Source organism: Pelodiscus sinensis, chromosome 2 (genome assembly GCF_052426305.1).
Source record: "Pelodiscus sinensis isolate ZL-2025 chromosome 2, ASM5242630v1, whole genome shotgun sequence".
NCBI classification, from domain to species: domain Eukaryota; kingdom Metazoa; phylum Chordata; order Testudines; family Trionychidae; genus Pelodiscus; species Pelodiscus sinensis.
The window spans coordinates 186,937,945-186,955,335 of NC_143053.1; the positions used below are offsets into that span (position 1 = coordinate 186,937,945).

Below are 17,391 nucleotides of genomic sequence, written 5' to 3' on the forward strand. Positions count from 1 at the left end.
GTTATTGCCTCTTATTGCTTTCCATATCCCCAGCTAAATGTAACTTATTTTGTGCTTTAGCCTTTCACATTTTGTCACTATGTGCCTGTATGCTTCATTTTGAACTCCTCTTTAGCAATTCATCCATGTTTCCACTTTTTATAGGATTTCTTTTTGATTTTCAGTTCACTAAAGAGCTCTGGATGGAGTCATATTGACCTCTTATTATTCTTCCTATTTTTGGTTGCATTAGTATAGCGATCAGTTGTGCCTTTTAATATTGTCTCTTTGAGAAACCACCAGCTCTTCTGAAGCCCCTTTCCTCTTAGATATTCTTCCCATGGAATCTTGCCTGCTAAATTTCTGAGTTTCCTAGTTTGCTTTTTTGAACTCCCTTTTCCCATCCTACTGCTCTCATGCCTTCCTTTCCTTAGAACATGAAATTGATCATCTCATCACACAAATTGCCTTTGGCCTTCAGTTTCTCCTATTAATCAGAATCAAGTCTATAATAGCTGTTCCCTTGGTTTTTTCTTTCACCTTCTGAAACAAAAAGTTGTCCCCAGTATATTCCAAGATCTTACTGAACATTTTCATGTGTTTTGCCATTTACATTTTCCAACAGATATCTAAATAGTAAAACCTCCCCATTGCTACCAGGTCCTGTAATTTGGATACTTCTGTTGTTTGTTCTAGAAATGCCTTTTCTGCCTCCTTCCCCTAAATTGATATTTTTTCTAGTAGACTCCTATCATCACATTTCCAATTTTTCTTCCTTTTATCATGACCCAGAGATTTTCAACTGGATTACCTCCCATCTCCTTCTGAACCTCAGAACAAGTATATATACGAAGTATAATACAGGATTTCACCGCAATCTTTGTCTTGCTGATATAGATGGACTATTGGTGTGTTCCTAATGTATAGCTATGTCTGTTCCTGTAAACATACAGGAATGGAATGGTAGTAAAACAAAGGAGACTGTGTGCATCCTTCAGTTTAAACCCTGTATAGACTCAATCAGTTTGCTATTCTATTTTCACTAACTTGAAACTTATATTACCATGAATTTCATGAGCTTACTAACGTGACTGTCATCTTTTTTGCATGAGAATGATCATCACGTTTTCCATTTAAGAACTTGATATTCTTGACAAACGTATCTAAATTCTATAAAGAGAGTTGACAGTTTGTAGGTATGGGGCTTTTTTCTTTTTTCTATTATTGTCTCGCTTTAATAGAAATGCTAATGGGAAAAACATGAAGGACAGCATAATCATGGTATTGCTCTAGTAGTTCTGTAGTTAAGTTTTCCTCAGAGCTTTAATTATAAACTACTTATTTCAGCAGTTTAACTTTATAAACTCTCAGAAAAACACACTGACTACGTCTACACTGGCACCCTTTTCCGGAAATGCTTAAAACGGAACAGTTTTTCGTTATAAGTATTTCCGGAAAAAGCACGTCTACATTGGCAGGATGCTTTTCCAGAAAAGCGTCCGTGGCCAATGTAGACACGCTTGTCCGCAAAAAAGCCCCGATCATCATTTTCGCGATTGGGGCTTTTTTGCGGAAAAGACTACTGTGCTGTGCTGTCCGGAACAGTTTTTCCGGAAAGGACTTTTGCCTGAACGGGAGCAGCATTGTTTTTCCGGAAAAACACTGACAATTTTACAGTAGATTGTCATTGCTTTTTCGGAAAAGCAAGCGGCCAGTATAGACAGCTGGCAAGTTATTCCGGAAAAGCAGCTGCTTTTCTGGAATAAGTGGCCCAGTGTAGATACAGCCATTGTGTGGTACATTCATTCCATTTGTAGATGCAAATTGAGCCTTTTTTAGCCAGGGGATCATATTGAAGTTGCCACCCAAGGATGGGAGGCTGCATGTGGTGGACCGGAAGGAAATGAAAAACTAAGAGAAGAATTGACTTCATCTACTTAAGGAAGATGACTACAAGACTATCATTGTCCCTTGGAGAAGTAGATGAAATTAAATAAAATGCAGTAAGAATGTGTTGGAGCGTGTTAAGCAAATGCCAATATAATTTGATTGAATAGAGGAATAATTGTTGAGTATGTGAACAAAACTACAAAAGTCTGTGTGCAGTTGGGGAGAGTGAAGAGTGTTCAGGGAGTACATCTCCTAGTCAGCATGTATGAAGTCAGCATTGTGCTGTGTGGGGGCACAGAGTGGGAATATGCCATAAGAAAAAACAAAACCTTGAAAGAGCACCAGCTAGGAAACTCCTTTGTTAGGCGTAGTTCTCCATATTCTAGAAACATGATTATGCATTCTAAGGCACTGATTCAGGGAAGCGTTCCTATTCAAGAAGGGTATGTAAGCAAATTCTTAAATCCATTGGAATCAATGAGACTTAAGTATATGGCTAAATAATGTTTTAGGAAAATTGGCATACACTTATGTACTTTCCTGAAATGGGAGCCAGAGGAAGGCAAAGATAATTTTTGTTAAACTTCTTAGGAAATTAATGTATGGCCTGAGCACATCAGCAGAGAAATACCTGAACAGCACCCTGTAAACTTACCAAGATTGTAAAGCATAAATCCAATGATTAATAATAGTCCTCTGTTCCAAGAAGAATGCAGGGAGCTAGATCTATAAAGTCTCAAAGACCTCATTAGAAACTTGTAATCCTTTGTTTATATACTGCTGTACGATTTACTCTGACAGTTCTGCTTCGGGAGGCACTGCTGCTTGTCCTCAGCGGGTGGGGGAGGACCTGAAGGATGGTGTTTCAGTGCTTGTGACAGATTGTGTAATGACTCTTTTTCAAAAGAGGAGGAATGAAAGGCATGGGCTTGGTGGAGGAAGGAAAATATGTATCATTTTACAGGAACATTTGTTTGCAGCAGCTCGGAAGTAGGATTGACAACTGCTCTCAGTTTCTTTTCAACTCGCTGCTGTAACCACAGTCTCACAATAAACAAAGGATTCTAGAAAAGGTAAGCCTTCCCTTAAGGGCTGTTCTCTTTGTTCCCTAACCTAGACTTCAAGAGCTAAGTTTGGATCCAAATGTGGAACCCTTGGTCTCTGACATTCCAGGGTGATTGGATCCCTACCAACCTTTGCAGCTCAGACCCATCTCTGCAGGTAGCATGGCAGCTGCTTTTGCTGGTCTCTTGCTGTGCAAAACTCAATACCATGTCTTGCAATGAGGGGGAAAAAATCAATCAAACAACTTTAAAACAATTCTAATGAAGATTCATGAGGCAAATTGTATGGCTTGTTAGAAAAGAAAATAAGAAATTCTGCACACACCAACTTGTTAGGGTATTAGCCAACTCACACAAATAAAACATCTTTTGTATTAATTTAAGATGAAATATTATTTACCTTTATGAACACAGCAGGGCATCTTGTTTTTCCCCAACTTTTGAAATGTGCTTCTGTGCTCTCAATATTTTCTCTTATTGCTTGCCCTAGAAGTGGATAGTATGCTATAGTCTTGCTGCTCACTGCTTCCTCTTGAAAGAGTGTGAGTGGGGAAAGAGTGAATTGGAGGTCTGTTCTAATTCTAACCCTGCCTTTCCTTTTGAACACTGCTTTTTACACTCAGGGTATGTCCACATTGCAATGAGGAGGTGAGACAGCAGGTAATGTATACATATCCAACTTTGATCTGCCTAGATCAAAGATAGCTCAAGTATCAATAGCAGTGTAGCTGGAGTAGCATGGATCATGGCATGGGCTAGGCTCTTGAATACAATCCTACTCAGGATTTTAAGTATATATTTAATCAGCTAGCTTATGCTTTTGCAGCTGCACCACTATTGTTATTCAAACTACTTTTGATCTAGCTAGATCAAAGCTAGCTTGGATAATTCTACGCAAGGGACAATCTCACTTTCTAATTAGAGTGTAGATCAGGCCTGGGCAAGATGCAGCCCAGGGCTGGATCCAGACCACCTAACACTTTGATCCAACCCGTGGACGGCATCTGACTGCTTTCTATTTATACCCTGCAGCTGGGGCTATTCAATTTCCAGGTGGTGGCTCAGGAAGCAGGGGCTGAAGCCGCAAGCCCTTTAAATAGCTACAGCAACCCCAGGTAGCTACCAAGCAACATGGTAGCGGGGGGGGGGGGGGGGGGGAGAAGGGAGGGAGGAGGAGCTCTTTGCTTCATTTTTAATTCAAAGCCTCCAGCCCCAGACAACTCTGGGGGGAGGCTAGTCCCCAGCCCTGCCCCTTTTGCCCAGGCCCCAGCTTCTTCCAGGAATGGTGCCACCCCATGACCATGTACCAAAATTCATTAAGTGTCCCCTCCCTCCAAAAATTATTGACCAGCCCTAGTGTAGACATACCCTTAAAGTGAAATTGGCTATCAATGGCACTTTACTTGAAAGTTAGCCTAAGTCTTTTGGCTCTTAACTTTTTGTATCAAAAGTTTGTTGTCCCTGTAGCCATCCAGTGGCCTGGGCCTCTGAGGAGCTTGGAGCTCCTGGTAGGTGCTAAGCCCCCTTCATTCTATATTAAGACACATTCAGTCCCTCTGAGAATTGGCACCACTAGGTCAGGCAAGCAGAAAGCAACTTTTTCCAAATGGGAGCTGTTCTTTGCCCAGACTACTGGACACGGTGGCTTTTACCAGCTATATGTCTCTGTGGGTATGTCTACACTACCCCGCTAGTGCGAACTAGCGGGGTAATGTATGCATACCGAACGTGCAAATGAAGCCCGGGATTTGAATTTCCCGGGCTTTATTTGCATAAGCCGGCCGGCGCCATTTTTAAATGCCGGCTTGTTCGAACCCCGTGCCGCGCGGCTACATGCGGCACGGGCTAGATAGTTCGGACTAGCAAGCTATTCCGAACTATCTAGCCCGTGCCGCGTGTAGCTGCGCGGCACGGGGTTCGAACAAGCCGGCATTTAAAAATGGCCCCGGCCGGGTTATGCAAATAAAGCCCGGGAAATTCAAATCCCGGGCTTCATTTGCACGTTCGGTATGCATACATTACCCCGCTAGTTCGCACTAGCGGGGTAGTGTAGACATACCCTGTGAGTTGCATATGAGGTGCCTAACAAGTGTAAAGTCATCCACAAGGTTACATTGTGTGGGCTGCAACTGAGAACCTGCTGCTGTAATTTATTCCTGCTGTGCACTATGTGTCCTGTCCATGGTACTTACATTTACCTAATCTTAGCTATTAAATGACAGTAGGCATCACTTATCGGAACTTTTTTAGAAGGTTAAATGTAAATGGCAATTTGGGGGCAACGTTTATAGATCGTCTACAGCTGTTTTCAATCTCTCTTGCCCCCTTGGGAAATGCACTTTAATTTTTATCTCTTAAAAGACTTTTATTTTGGTGCAGGCATAGGTTTTTTTTTACCCTATTTTGTTGTACTCTGCTATTCCTTAAGCCCACGTTTCTCAAACTGTGGGTCCCGACCCCTTGGGGGGGGGTCACGAGCAACTTGGGGGGGGTCACGGTATCAAAAATTTTGAGAACCCCAGTCTTAAGCCTTTATAATAATTGAACAGCTTGGTTAGAATGGTAAAGAAATAAACTTAAGTCAAACATTTCAAACTTGAGTGTCATGGACCTTGGATAAGTTGCTATTTCTGAGTCTCATTTCCACTCCCACAAATGCACTCTTTTCAAGCAACAGACCTGTGCCTCCATTTCTCTTTCAGATGGGAATCTCCATCCATTCCCTCAGGCTCCATATTATATCCCTCTGGTTACCAACTCTGATGTCCAGCAAGCCCAATGAGCTTTAGACTTGAAATTATTTCCCTGTGGGAGCCTGCGGACAGTAATAGTATGCAATGACACAAAAGCAGCATCTTCAAAACAAAGTATGATTTATTTGTCAAAAGGATCACAGCACTTAAGCAAAATGGATTTAAAACAAAGAGATCTATATTCATACTGTCTTACTTACGGTTTGAAGGGAATGCCAACTGTAGGAAGACAATTAACCTTAGTAACCCCATTCTCTTGTGGATTAAATTGTAAGTTGCTTGCTGCAGACCCTGATTCTCTGACAGACTTTGTGTCTTCTTGTGTACCTGGAGGGAGGCAGGTAGCAGGGATATTCCCCAGTTTTCAGCTTCTCCATTGTTTCTGCAAGCTCTGTCAACCCCTTTGGAGCTAAACACATAGCAAATAATCCATTTTACACAAGCACACAGAGCCATGCTTAACATTTGTAAAAAACTGCAAATATTTTTTTGGTTTGTTAACAATCTGTTCCATCTTGTATTTAGCTGAGGTGCTGGGGGTACATTTCCCAGCCTTGAAGAAGAAGAGCTCTGTGTAGCTCCAAAGTTTGTTTCTTTCAGCAAAAGAAGCTGGTCCAATAAAAGATGTTACCTCACCCACAGTACGTATCTAACATTAGGCACCCAAATCCATATTTAGGCATCTAAATGAAAATGGCTTGATTCTCAGAGACACTAAGCACTATCATTCATAGTGTGTCACATTCTCAGATGCTGTAAATCAACAAAAATCAATGAAGCTTCATTTGCTTTACGTCAATTGAAGATCTGACACCATTGTTTTTAGAGGAGTTGCAGGTGCTTGGACCTTCTGAAAATCAGGTGCCTTTCAGTTAGTGGGTATAGCTTTAGGCATCCGAGTTTGAAGAGTCAGGCCTTATAGCATCCCTGATTTCAATCAACCATGGTGTATACAACTTTTATGGTAACTATAGTGATGTGGCCTGAGAAGGGATAGCTGGGAGTGTTCTGCCTCACCAGCTGAAGGCAAAAAGTTAACAATAATTGCAACTAACAGGGACAGTAGTAGAAAAAAAGTCAGCACTTGATAGGAAAGAAAGGCATTCAAAGAAGAAACAAACCATCTAGTGACATGTATATTCAGTGGAGCTTTTTAACAGTGCACTTACAGCCCAGTCCATTTAACATGGGAGTCCCTGGAAACAATGCCACAGAGTTGAGTTGATTAAGGGCTGAGCTTTAAGGAATACACATATCCAATATGTTAAATTTCCTGGTGCTTCTATCCAGAATGAGAATTGCTACCTCTCCTATGTGAAGTGGCAGAGTTTCTCCCCCTTATCTTTAAGGCTCTGGAGGGAAGAGTCCTTAGAACAAAGTGGTGGGTTGGGAAACAACCATCCCTGATGGCTGGAGAAATCCAAGGCTGGAGAGCAAAAGTAAAGGTAGCAGTCTTTTCCCACCACCAGCTGAATGTTGCTGATGGATGTTGCTGATACCCTCTGAACTCTCTTGGCTCCTGCAAACTAAATTTTTAACTGCAAAGCCACTGGGCAAGAAATCAGGTAAACCACATTGGATAATATTTAACTTTTATATCAACTTTGCTGAGGCATAAGAGACCCAGTTTAATCTGCAAAATATTAAATCCAGTGCTCTAGTACAGAGTTAGTCAAAGTGGTCCATGAAACCACTCTGAAAAACCTGCTTACTGGCTGCTCCAGTGGCTACGTCTAGACTGGCATGGTTTTCCGCAAATGCTTGTAATGGAAAAGTTTTCCGTTCAAAGCATTTGCGGAAAAGAGCATCTAGATTGGCACAGACGCTTTTCCACAAAAGCACTTTTTGCGGAAAAGCGTCCGTGTCAATCTAGATGCGCTTTTCCGCAAAAAAGCCCCGATCGCCATTTTTGCAATAGGGGCTTTTTTGCGCAAAATAAATCTGAGCTGTCTACACTGACCCTTTTGTGCAAAAGCTTTGTGCAAAAGGACTTTTGCCCGAACGGGAGCAGCATAGTATTTCCTCAAGAAGCACTGATTTCAGACAGTAGGAAGTCAGTGTTCTTGTGGAAATTCAAGCGGCCAGTGTAGACAGCTGGCAAGTTTTTCCGCAAAAGCAGCTGTTTTTGTGGAAAAACTTGCCAGTCTAGGCACAGCCAGTGTGTTTACTTACTGGCCCCACATCCATGGAGCCTCTCAGCTCCCATTGGCTGCGATTCATCCTTTGCAGCCAAGTGGAGCCTTGGGAAGTGGCGTGGGGTAGGTTGCCGCTGCTCGCGTCTCCCCTTGATAACAAATGGTGAACCAGAGCCAATGGGATCTGCAAGGCCATGGAGCCAATAAACAAACACACTGGAGCGGCCAGGGAGCAGGTTCTTCAGAGCGGTTTCGTGGACCACTTTGAGAAACACTGCTCTAGCATTATTGCACTTACCACTCTTCTAGGGTATGTCTACACTACCCCGCTAGTTCGAACTAGCGGGGTAATGTAGGCATACCGCACTTGCTAATGAAGCCCGGGATTTGAATTTCCCGGGCTTCATTAGCATAAGCGGGGAGCCGCCATTTTTAAATCCCCGCTGCTTCGAACCCCGTGTAGCGCGGCTACACGGGGCTCGAACTAGGTAGTTCGGACTAGGGTCCTATTCCGAACTACCGTTACTCCTCGTGAAACGAGGTGTACCGGTAGTTCGGAATAGGCACCCTAGTCCGAACTACCTAGTTCGAGCCCCGTGTAGCCGCGCTACACGGGGTTCGAAGCAGCGGGGATTTAAAAATGGCGGCTCCCCGCTTATGCTAATGAAGCCCGGGAAATTCAAATCCCGGGCTTCATTAGCAAGTGCGGTATGCCTACATTACCCTCCTAGTTCGAACTAGGAGGGTAGTGTAGACATACCCCTAGTTATTTTCTCTAGGCAAGTTGGAGCATAATTTTTGTCTGAGAATCATAGAATCGGAAGGCTGGAAGGGACTTGAGAGTTTATGTAGTCCAATCCCCTGCACTCATGGCAGAACTAAGTGTTATCTAGACCATCCCTGACAGATGCTTGTATAGTTTGTTCCAAAAATCTCAAGTGATGGAGAGGCCACAACTTCCTTCGCCAATTTATTGCAGCGCTTAATCCCCCTGCCAGTTAGAAAGTTTTCCCTAGTGTCCAGCCTAAACCTTTCTTGCTGCAATTTAAAAACATTGCTTCTATCTTCAGAGGTTAAGAAGAACAATTTTTCTCTTTGTATCACTTTTTTATGTACTTGAAAACTGTTATGTTCCCCCCTCAGTCCTCTCTTCGACAGACACAGGAGTTTCAATCTTCCATTCTAGGTTATGTTTTCTAGACCTTCAATCATTTTTGGTTTCTTCTCTGGATTTTCTCCAGTTCATCTGCATGTTTTCTGTAATGTGACACCCAGAACTGGACAGAGTACTCCAGTTGAGTCCTAATCAACGTGGAGCGGAGAAGAATTACTTCTTCTGGCTTGCTGACAATACTTCTGCAAATGCATGCCAATGAATTGTTATCATAACATACCTGAAAAAAAAATATGGTTATTGCAAGTTAATTAACTTTTTATCTTAAAATATGAATGTTTGTTTCCGTTGGAGAGGTCACAACAGCGTTCCAGTTTAATTTCACGCAAGAAAGCATTAAGGAAAAACATCAAAACATGCTCCCTTTAAATAGGAAGTTGTACCAGTTATTAACTCAAGAAGAACCCAGAAGGAAAGGTGGGGAGAGATGCACAGATGTGGCTTTAAACCACTTTTGCAGTCTCTCAGTCCTGAAGTTGTCTTGGAGCCACTAGAGCTGCAGATGCTCTAGATGTGTGAGAAACCTGAAGACCTGAAACAGGCCTCGTGGCTAGAGGTGAGAGACGGCATAGAGACAGTGGCATGAGACAGTGGCCTCTCAGAGAGGCCATTGTGGCTAGTGACAGTGGCACAGCAAGAGAATGCAGGAGAAGTGAGAAAGTTTTTCTTCACAGAAGCCACTCTGCACTTAGCCCTAGGGGCTGGACCTGGAACTGTTCACGTGCACCCCTGGGCTACGGAACTTCGCCAACCACTGACATGCAAAGTGGGGTGCACCAAAGAGGAAAGGGGGGAAGTGAAGTAACACAGGGATATTTGTCCATCTGCTGTTCATATTTGTAGGTGGGGAAACTGAGGCAAAGGACTCCTGCCCAAGGTATTGTGTGTGTGGGGATGTTTTACATACTCTCTGAATGCAAATCAACAGATGGCTGATTTATTGGTGTCGTGTTTTCCCAAATGCTGTGGTTCACCGCTCCCACCCCCAGGTTTAATAAAGTTTTCTTTGTTTTCCCAAAGTGCTAAGCCTGTGTACAGGGTAAGTATTGCCTGTTAAGGGATCCCGGGGAAGGTATTTCATTTTTTCCAGGTTTTTGGGTTGGAACTCAAGCTAGTGGTATTTGTTAGTTTAAGAGGAAGCCCTTGATATTTGAACCCACCCCTTTTTGCTTCTGACAACACCTGGCAGAAGGGTTATGAATACCAACTTTTCTGCACAATACAACAAAATGGCATGCCTGGAGAGACACTCCGGACTAAGGAAAATGTTTGCAGACTGGAACTGAGTTAATACAAAGGGGAGAAAAAAAGAGAGCCCGCTACAGATATTGAGCCAAAAAGATAAGTCTATAAACCTTTAAAACACTCCTCAGAAGTAAAATGGATTCAGTCTGCTAGGCTCAATACCATGTACTTATTCAAATACATTACCAGGTAAGCATTTGTTTCATTGCTTCCACAGTGAATTCAGCTAGCATCAGTGACAGGAATGAATGAGCACACAGCAATTTCAGAGAGAATTCTAGTTTTTGAGTCAACAGATTGCAGTGGTTCTACTTCATCCATCAAAAAGGGAAGAAAGAAGAGTCTGGCAGCCAGGCAGGAAGGAATAAAAGTCAAAAGCGTAATGTTCCAGCTATTTTAGGAGCCATTTACACTATGAAATTGACTGCTTTTAAGAACAGCTATTGAGCCCATTTGGGGAACAGCTGTGTTATGGTAAAACACAAGGGCTGTGTCTAGGCCTGTGTGGGTGCACTAGTGTGGGAGGTAGAGAGAAGGAGGATTTCCCTTGGCTCTCCCTTAAAGCCATAGTCCCAGGCCTTGAGTCGAGTCTGGGAGAGTCTAGTTCTGGAGCCAGCTCTAGAAATCCCTAAGTAAAGAAGAAACCACCAGTCTGTGAGCTGCACAGTGCAGGCAGAAAGTACATAGAGCAACCTGTTTAAAATGTGCGCTGCAGTAGTCCCCTTGGTCGTGTGCAAATCTCCCCCAGTACTCCTGGATGCATTATGCCTCCCTGAGGCAAAATGAGTTTGGTAGTTGCCATGAGTGCTAAGTACCACCTTGCATCCCTGCGGCCCCCAATGCCCCAAATTATGTATGGCCATGTTTTCATACCCGGCATTTAACTTTCCATTAAAAGTCTCTTTATTTAACAGAAAACTGCAAAAATTAGGCATAATCCCTTAGCTAGTCTTGCTAAATAAGACTATGGATCATAAAAATGAATTTGAGCCCGGTATTTAGAAATACCTGCCATTGTTTAAGTATCTCTATTCAGGGACTGGGATCTGATGCTATGTCTCAGCAGGGGCTGCCATTTTCCTGATGATTCAGATGGGACCTCCTGCCGAGAAGTAAATTGAGAATAAGGAAATGCAGCTCATCATGGGTTGCTATGAAAAGAGACCAGCAAAGTCATTGCAAGGTAAGTTCTTTTCCTTTAAAAAGAGCTTGTTCACATCTCTAGCTTAACTACAGAAGCTTTCATGTCAAACCTGACATGTATAAAATATTTCACTGTATGTATCTGTCAGTATTCATGTGGTGCACCTAAGCAATCTTTATTATTCCTAATAATTCTGTGTCTTTAATTTGTTATACAGCTACTGTTCATCTCCTATTATCACATGAGGAACACTCTTTATCATATTGTTGACAATTTCTGAAAATATGTATTAAAAATAATTTGGGTTAATACTATAGAAAGGTTAGAACTGAGTGGTTTTCATAGTCAGTGATTCTTTTGTGCTTATATTTGTGGCAATTGCTTGCACTAATTGTGCCTTTGCACATGATCATTATCTACTCACTTGTATGTGCAAAGGTCCTGCTTGAACAATTTTGGTAGTAGTGTGTGCAGAAAGGCATTCAAAAATACACAGAACTCTGACCTTAGTTTATGAAACTTTGGGACTGAAAATTTGCTATACAGAAATTGCATTCCATCTGTGTATAAGTCTAAACATAAGACTTTTGAAATGGCAGCCAGGAAGCTGAAATTATGCTGAAAATATTCTTTATTGTATTTAGGATTATAAATACTTGTTCATTCTTTTAGTATATTAGTCACAGTGTCTAGTATACCATTAGATCAGAGATATAATTTCAATATTTCCTTTCGATGCTGAAATCCAAAACACACAAAGCATTATGTGATCTTAGGAGAATCAGCAAGTGGAAGAAAAGAGATGGATAAAAGAGATGGGTAAGAAAGAGGCAGAGCAGAGCAGTCTAGTTCTTCTGTCCAAAGCCAGTGAAATGAAGGAAATAAACAGCATAAGTGATGAAAAATAAAATAGATTTAAAAAATTGTTTCGTTAATAATGAAGTGTTTGTACAGGTAAGGATTTGAATAGGATTATTAAATTATTATTAACCTTTTCAGTTAAAGTGTTCTGTGGCTTTCTTGTACCATGATTCTTTCTGAGTGAATAATGAGATGAAGAAAGCACCTGGAGTCTTCATAGCAACAAAGCTAGGTTTAAATAACATGGGATTGCTTGCTATGGATTGAATTATTTGTAGCATTCATTTTTGTATCTCACATATCTATCCATAATGGCCTTGGAGGAACAGGGGAGTACAATTCCCTGGATATGATGATACTTTCAATTTCACATGCAAAAAACTACTTAGTTTATGTAAAATGTTTGGTTTAATAAATTCAAGACAAAGGCATAGGCTTGTCACTTTATTTTGCTAGTTGCCCCACAGATGGTTGTTCCTGTGTTAGGGACAAATTCTGTCCTGATTTATAATGATATAAATTTGGAATAATTCCATTGAAATTAGTGGAATTACTCTGACTTTACACCAGTGTACCCGAGAACAGAATTTTGGCCCTTAATTTTTTTCTACACTAGGATAACTATCAATTGCTGACATCCATTTCCAACAACTAGCAATTTTCTTAATATAGGCATGTCTTCAGAATAGAGCTGGCTGAATACACACACACACACACACACACACACACACACACACACACACACACACACACACACATTTCTTCTCCAGAAGTAGTCACATTTTGGTGAAAGATAAAAAAGTGGAAACATTTCAGCCAAAAATTGAAATATTTTTGTTTGGAAATGCTGCTGTAATTGCCTCATAGGAGTTGTAGTTCATCTACCTCATTCTTCTCTATAGACCGGGCTCCTGGTTGGACTACATCTCTTATGATAAGTCTGCCATTCTCCCATCTTGGAGAGGAGCACCATGAAAGTATGGTACACTGCAGCTGGGGATGTGCTTCCAAGCTCAAGAAGATAGACCAACTAACTTCACTTGGCAGTCCTGTGCTCAAGTGGCTAGTCCTGGCTACAGTGCTATTTTTAGAGCACTAGCTTGAGCACGGCTAAGACATGTCTGTGTACCTGAGCTGGGAAGCACACTCCCAGTTCAGGTAGCGGATGGACCAACAGAGGAGAAATGGTGACAAAAGACAACAGAACTCCAACTCCTTCAGTACTGAAGGTAGCATATCCATACTGAAATATTTTGATTTTCAGTTAAAAACCGACAAAGCTTTGTGTTTTCAAGTGGTTGAGTTTTGACAAAAAAATTTGAAAATTTCTACAGAAAGCAGATGCTTTGCAGAACATTTTGTTTAATTGCACATCCAGTTTTCATCTGAAAAAGAAGCAATGGGATGAACAGTTTTTCGACCACCCCTAATTCAGAACAGAATTTCAAATACCTCTCAACCAAACGACTACTGTATCTAGACATTGATAATAATTTCAGGGTGAGCATAAGGCATTTCACATTTTGGGTCATGGCCACCAAGTGCATGATAAAAATGTTATAACGGTCATGTTGATTGTTTACTTACCTCCATTAACAGTGAATTGATTGTGCTGTCTGTTGTTGGACTTTGGCTTGTTCATTTTGCTATACATTTGGTCTAGTTGATTTGTAATCCTGAAGATTAGCAATCCCATAATACTTAAGATTACAAATCAATTGAACAGAAATTATTATCTGTAGCTCCTATTTTTTTTATTTGTTTTCTCATCCACTTTTAAGCAGGTGAGCATGTCTGGAAAACAAGTTAGCTGAATTAGGTGGAAGAACATACAAGTTCTCACCAAAGAAGAAACTAGAAAGGGGTTGTTCTCCATTCAGGAAGATTTATAAAATGAACAGGTATAGTAGTTGAGGAGAGGAAAGAAAGGAGTTAACTACAAGAACACTGATTAAGAAGTCTGAGAAAAAAGTAAAATGACAATATCAATTGATGGAGACTGGAGTACCTCCTCCCCCTCCGCCATTTTTTTCTAACTAGTTTTAGTTTTGAGATCTTTGGTAATACAAACACATTACATCCTCCTCCTTGGAAGAGTCTGCTTAATTTTGCTGAGAATTTCTACCAGCTTTCAAATTTTCTCACAAACCTCCAGAACTGCTTACAGCAAGATCTTTAGTCTTCAAATATTTTCCCCCAAAGAATATAACATCTTCTTCTCAGAACAGCATTCAGGACAGCATTCAACACTTTGTGTGACAGCATCTCTTTGGACATTGAGAAATCATTTATTTCTGGACTTATATGGTATCGATAGCTCTCAAGACAGTATAAAAGCATTAAAATCATATAAAGTTTAAATCTTATCTGCAACCCAGCCATTTGTAAAAGCTCTCTTTTAACAAAGATGCTTGAAGAAATCGGAATAGAAATTTAAATACAAATAATTTACTCTCTAATCTTCCCATTTACGTTTTTTTTCACACAATAAAGTTAAATGACTCAAACATGATTTTAAATTCAGATATATTTCTTTGCACTGCCTACTTCAGTCTTTTTTCCCCAACCCACCTCAGTTCTCTCAGGCTATGTCTACACTATGGGGCTTTATCGGAAAAAGGTACGCAAATTGCACTCTGCCAAATTTTCCAACAGTTTTTTAGAGGAGGCTTTTCCAAAATTTGGCCCATCTAGCCCTTTTTCTTCGTGGAAGGAGAGGAAGACAGGGCTTCTGAAAGAGCATGTCTGCTCTTGCACAAAAAAAGTGGAAGAGCAAATGCATTCCCCTAGTCTAGACATAGCTTATGGCTCTGACATTTCTAACAACATTACCTCCTATCTAAGCATAGATGCATGTGATGAGTGATTGAAAGGGAACTTGTGAAGAGAAACCCTCACTGCCAGTGCTACCCAGTGGTCAGGTGGGGGAAGGCCAGGCTTTTTTCTTTCTAGGAACTCCCCTTTTTACAGCTGTTCCTGCCTTAGAAGATCTATATATTCAGCTTTCCAGCAGAGCCATATTAAGAAAGAGGTATTGGGGGTATAACCCGGGCTCCAAGCTAATGGGGGCCTCACAAAAAGATCTCTAGGCCACCAAAAGTGCAGATGTATTTGTGGGGCCCCTTTAGCCAAGGGCCCTGGGCTGCATCCATTAAAGATCCCATGTTCTGGTCCTGCCTGGTGTGGGAGTGTGGATGCGGCTCCACATGCTGCAGTTCTTTCCCTCATGGCCAATGGGAGTTGCAGGAGGTGGTGCCTGAAGGTAAGCACAGGGCAGTGGACAGAGCCACCTGCCTCCTTTCTCCCCTGGGTCTGCACCATCAAAGAGGAGCTGCCCCAGGTAAGTGCCCTGTGCCCCTACCCCCTGTCCCAGACCTTAGCTACCTCCCGCACCTTAACTCATGCCCAAACCAGCACCCCCACCCCAATCTCTTGTCCTGAGCCCCCTTCCAGATCCTAAATCCCAGCTAGACCCCAACCCCTACCTCCTGCCCCGAGCTCCTCCTGCACCCCAAATCCCTGGGCCCCCATCCTGGAACCTACTAGTGCATCCTAAACATCTAATCTCCAGCCCCACCCCAAAGCATGCACTGCCAGTGAGAAGTCTCACCCTTCCTACATCCTGCCTTGGGCCTCAACTCACAGCCCTCTCCCATACTCTGAACCTCTAATCTTTAGCCCCCCCAGGGGGCCCTACAAAATTTAATACTTTTGATCCAGAAATCTGATCCTGATTTCCGGCCAGCTCACATGATCAAGTCTACTCCTTTCAGAGTATATGTAAAGAGTCCAACAACATGGTAGCCTTTTGGGTTAAACAAGGATCCCAGGCATTCCCCTTAGGTCAGGTACTCATTGTCTGGAGTTTTGTGACCTTAGGACCTTTCCTCATCTAGATTCTCAGCTCTAGGAATAGGCTTTTGTAGTTGGTCCCTCCCTGGCTGTTGGTGGAGGAATCCTAGAACTGGAAGGGACTTCGAGAGGTCATCAAGTCCAGCCCCCCACCCTCAAGGCAGGACCAAGCTCTGTCTACACCATCCCTGACAGATGTCTATCTAACCTGTTCTTAAATATCTCCAGAGAGCTGAGCACCACCTCCCTTGGCAATTTATTCCAATATTTGACCACCCTGACAGTTAGGAATTTTTTCCTAATGTCCAATCTAAACCTCCCTTGCTGTACTTTAAGCCCATTACTCCTTGTCCTGTCCTCAGAAACCAAGAGGAACAAATTTTCTCCTTCCTCCTTGTGACACCCTTTTAGATATTTGAAAACCGCTATCATGTCCCCCTTTAATCTTCTTTTTTCCAAACTAAACAAGCCCAGTTCATGAAGCCTGGCTTCATAGGTCATGTTCTCTAGACCTTTAATCATTCTTGTCGCTCTTCTCTGTACCCTTTCCAATTTCTCCACATCTTTCTTGAAATGTGGCGCCCAGAACTGGACACAGTACTCCAGCTGAGGCCTAACTAGTCTGGGTCCATCCTCTCCAGCGGGTTCCAATCCAGGGTCCAGCTGTAAGCAGCTAAATCCTGCACCCTAGAGTGCTGAGCACCTTGGATTAGTTCCTTCTAGGGCTGTCAATTATTTGCAGTTAACTCACACGATTAACTCAAAAAAATTAAGTATGTTTAATCACACTGTAAACTTTTAGAATGCCAATAGAAAAGTATTAAATATTTTGGATGTGTTTCTACATGTTGAAATATATTGATTTATAATACAGCACGGAATAAAAAGTATACAGTGCTTACTTTATATTGTTTTTTATTACAAATGTTTGGATTATATATATATATATATAAAATATATATTCAATTCACCTCATATAGGTATGGTAATGTGATCTATTTATCATGAAAATGGAACTTACAAAAGTAAATATTTTTTGTTATATAACTTCCCTCAAAAAACCCCAAACAATGTAAAACTTTAGAGCTTACAAATCCACTCAGACCTATTTCTTGCTCTGCCACTCCCTAAGACAAATAAATTTGTTTACATCGACCAGAGATACCGCTGCCTGCTTCTTATTTACAATGTCACCTGAAAGTGAGAATAGGAGTTTGAAAGGCACTTTTTTAGTTAGTAATGCAAGGTCGGTTTGGCTGGGAAGGGGGAACTTTCGTCAACAGGAGCTCAGGGG

General features: G+C 41.7%; 1 long non-coding RNA gene across 1 annotated transcript; it reads left to right on the top strand.

Moving 5' to 3' along the window:
- Positions 1–1,606: 1,606 nt before the first annotated feature.
- On the top strand, positions 1,607–16,896 carry LOC112547632 (uncharacterized). The gene is made up of 3 exons (XR_012901947.2): positions 1,607–2,942; positions 11,307–11,423; positions 14,027–16,896. It is a non-coding gene; the product is annotated as an uncharacterized LOC112547632 (long non-coding RNA).
- Positions 16,897–17,391: the final 495 nt, after the last annotated feature.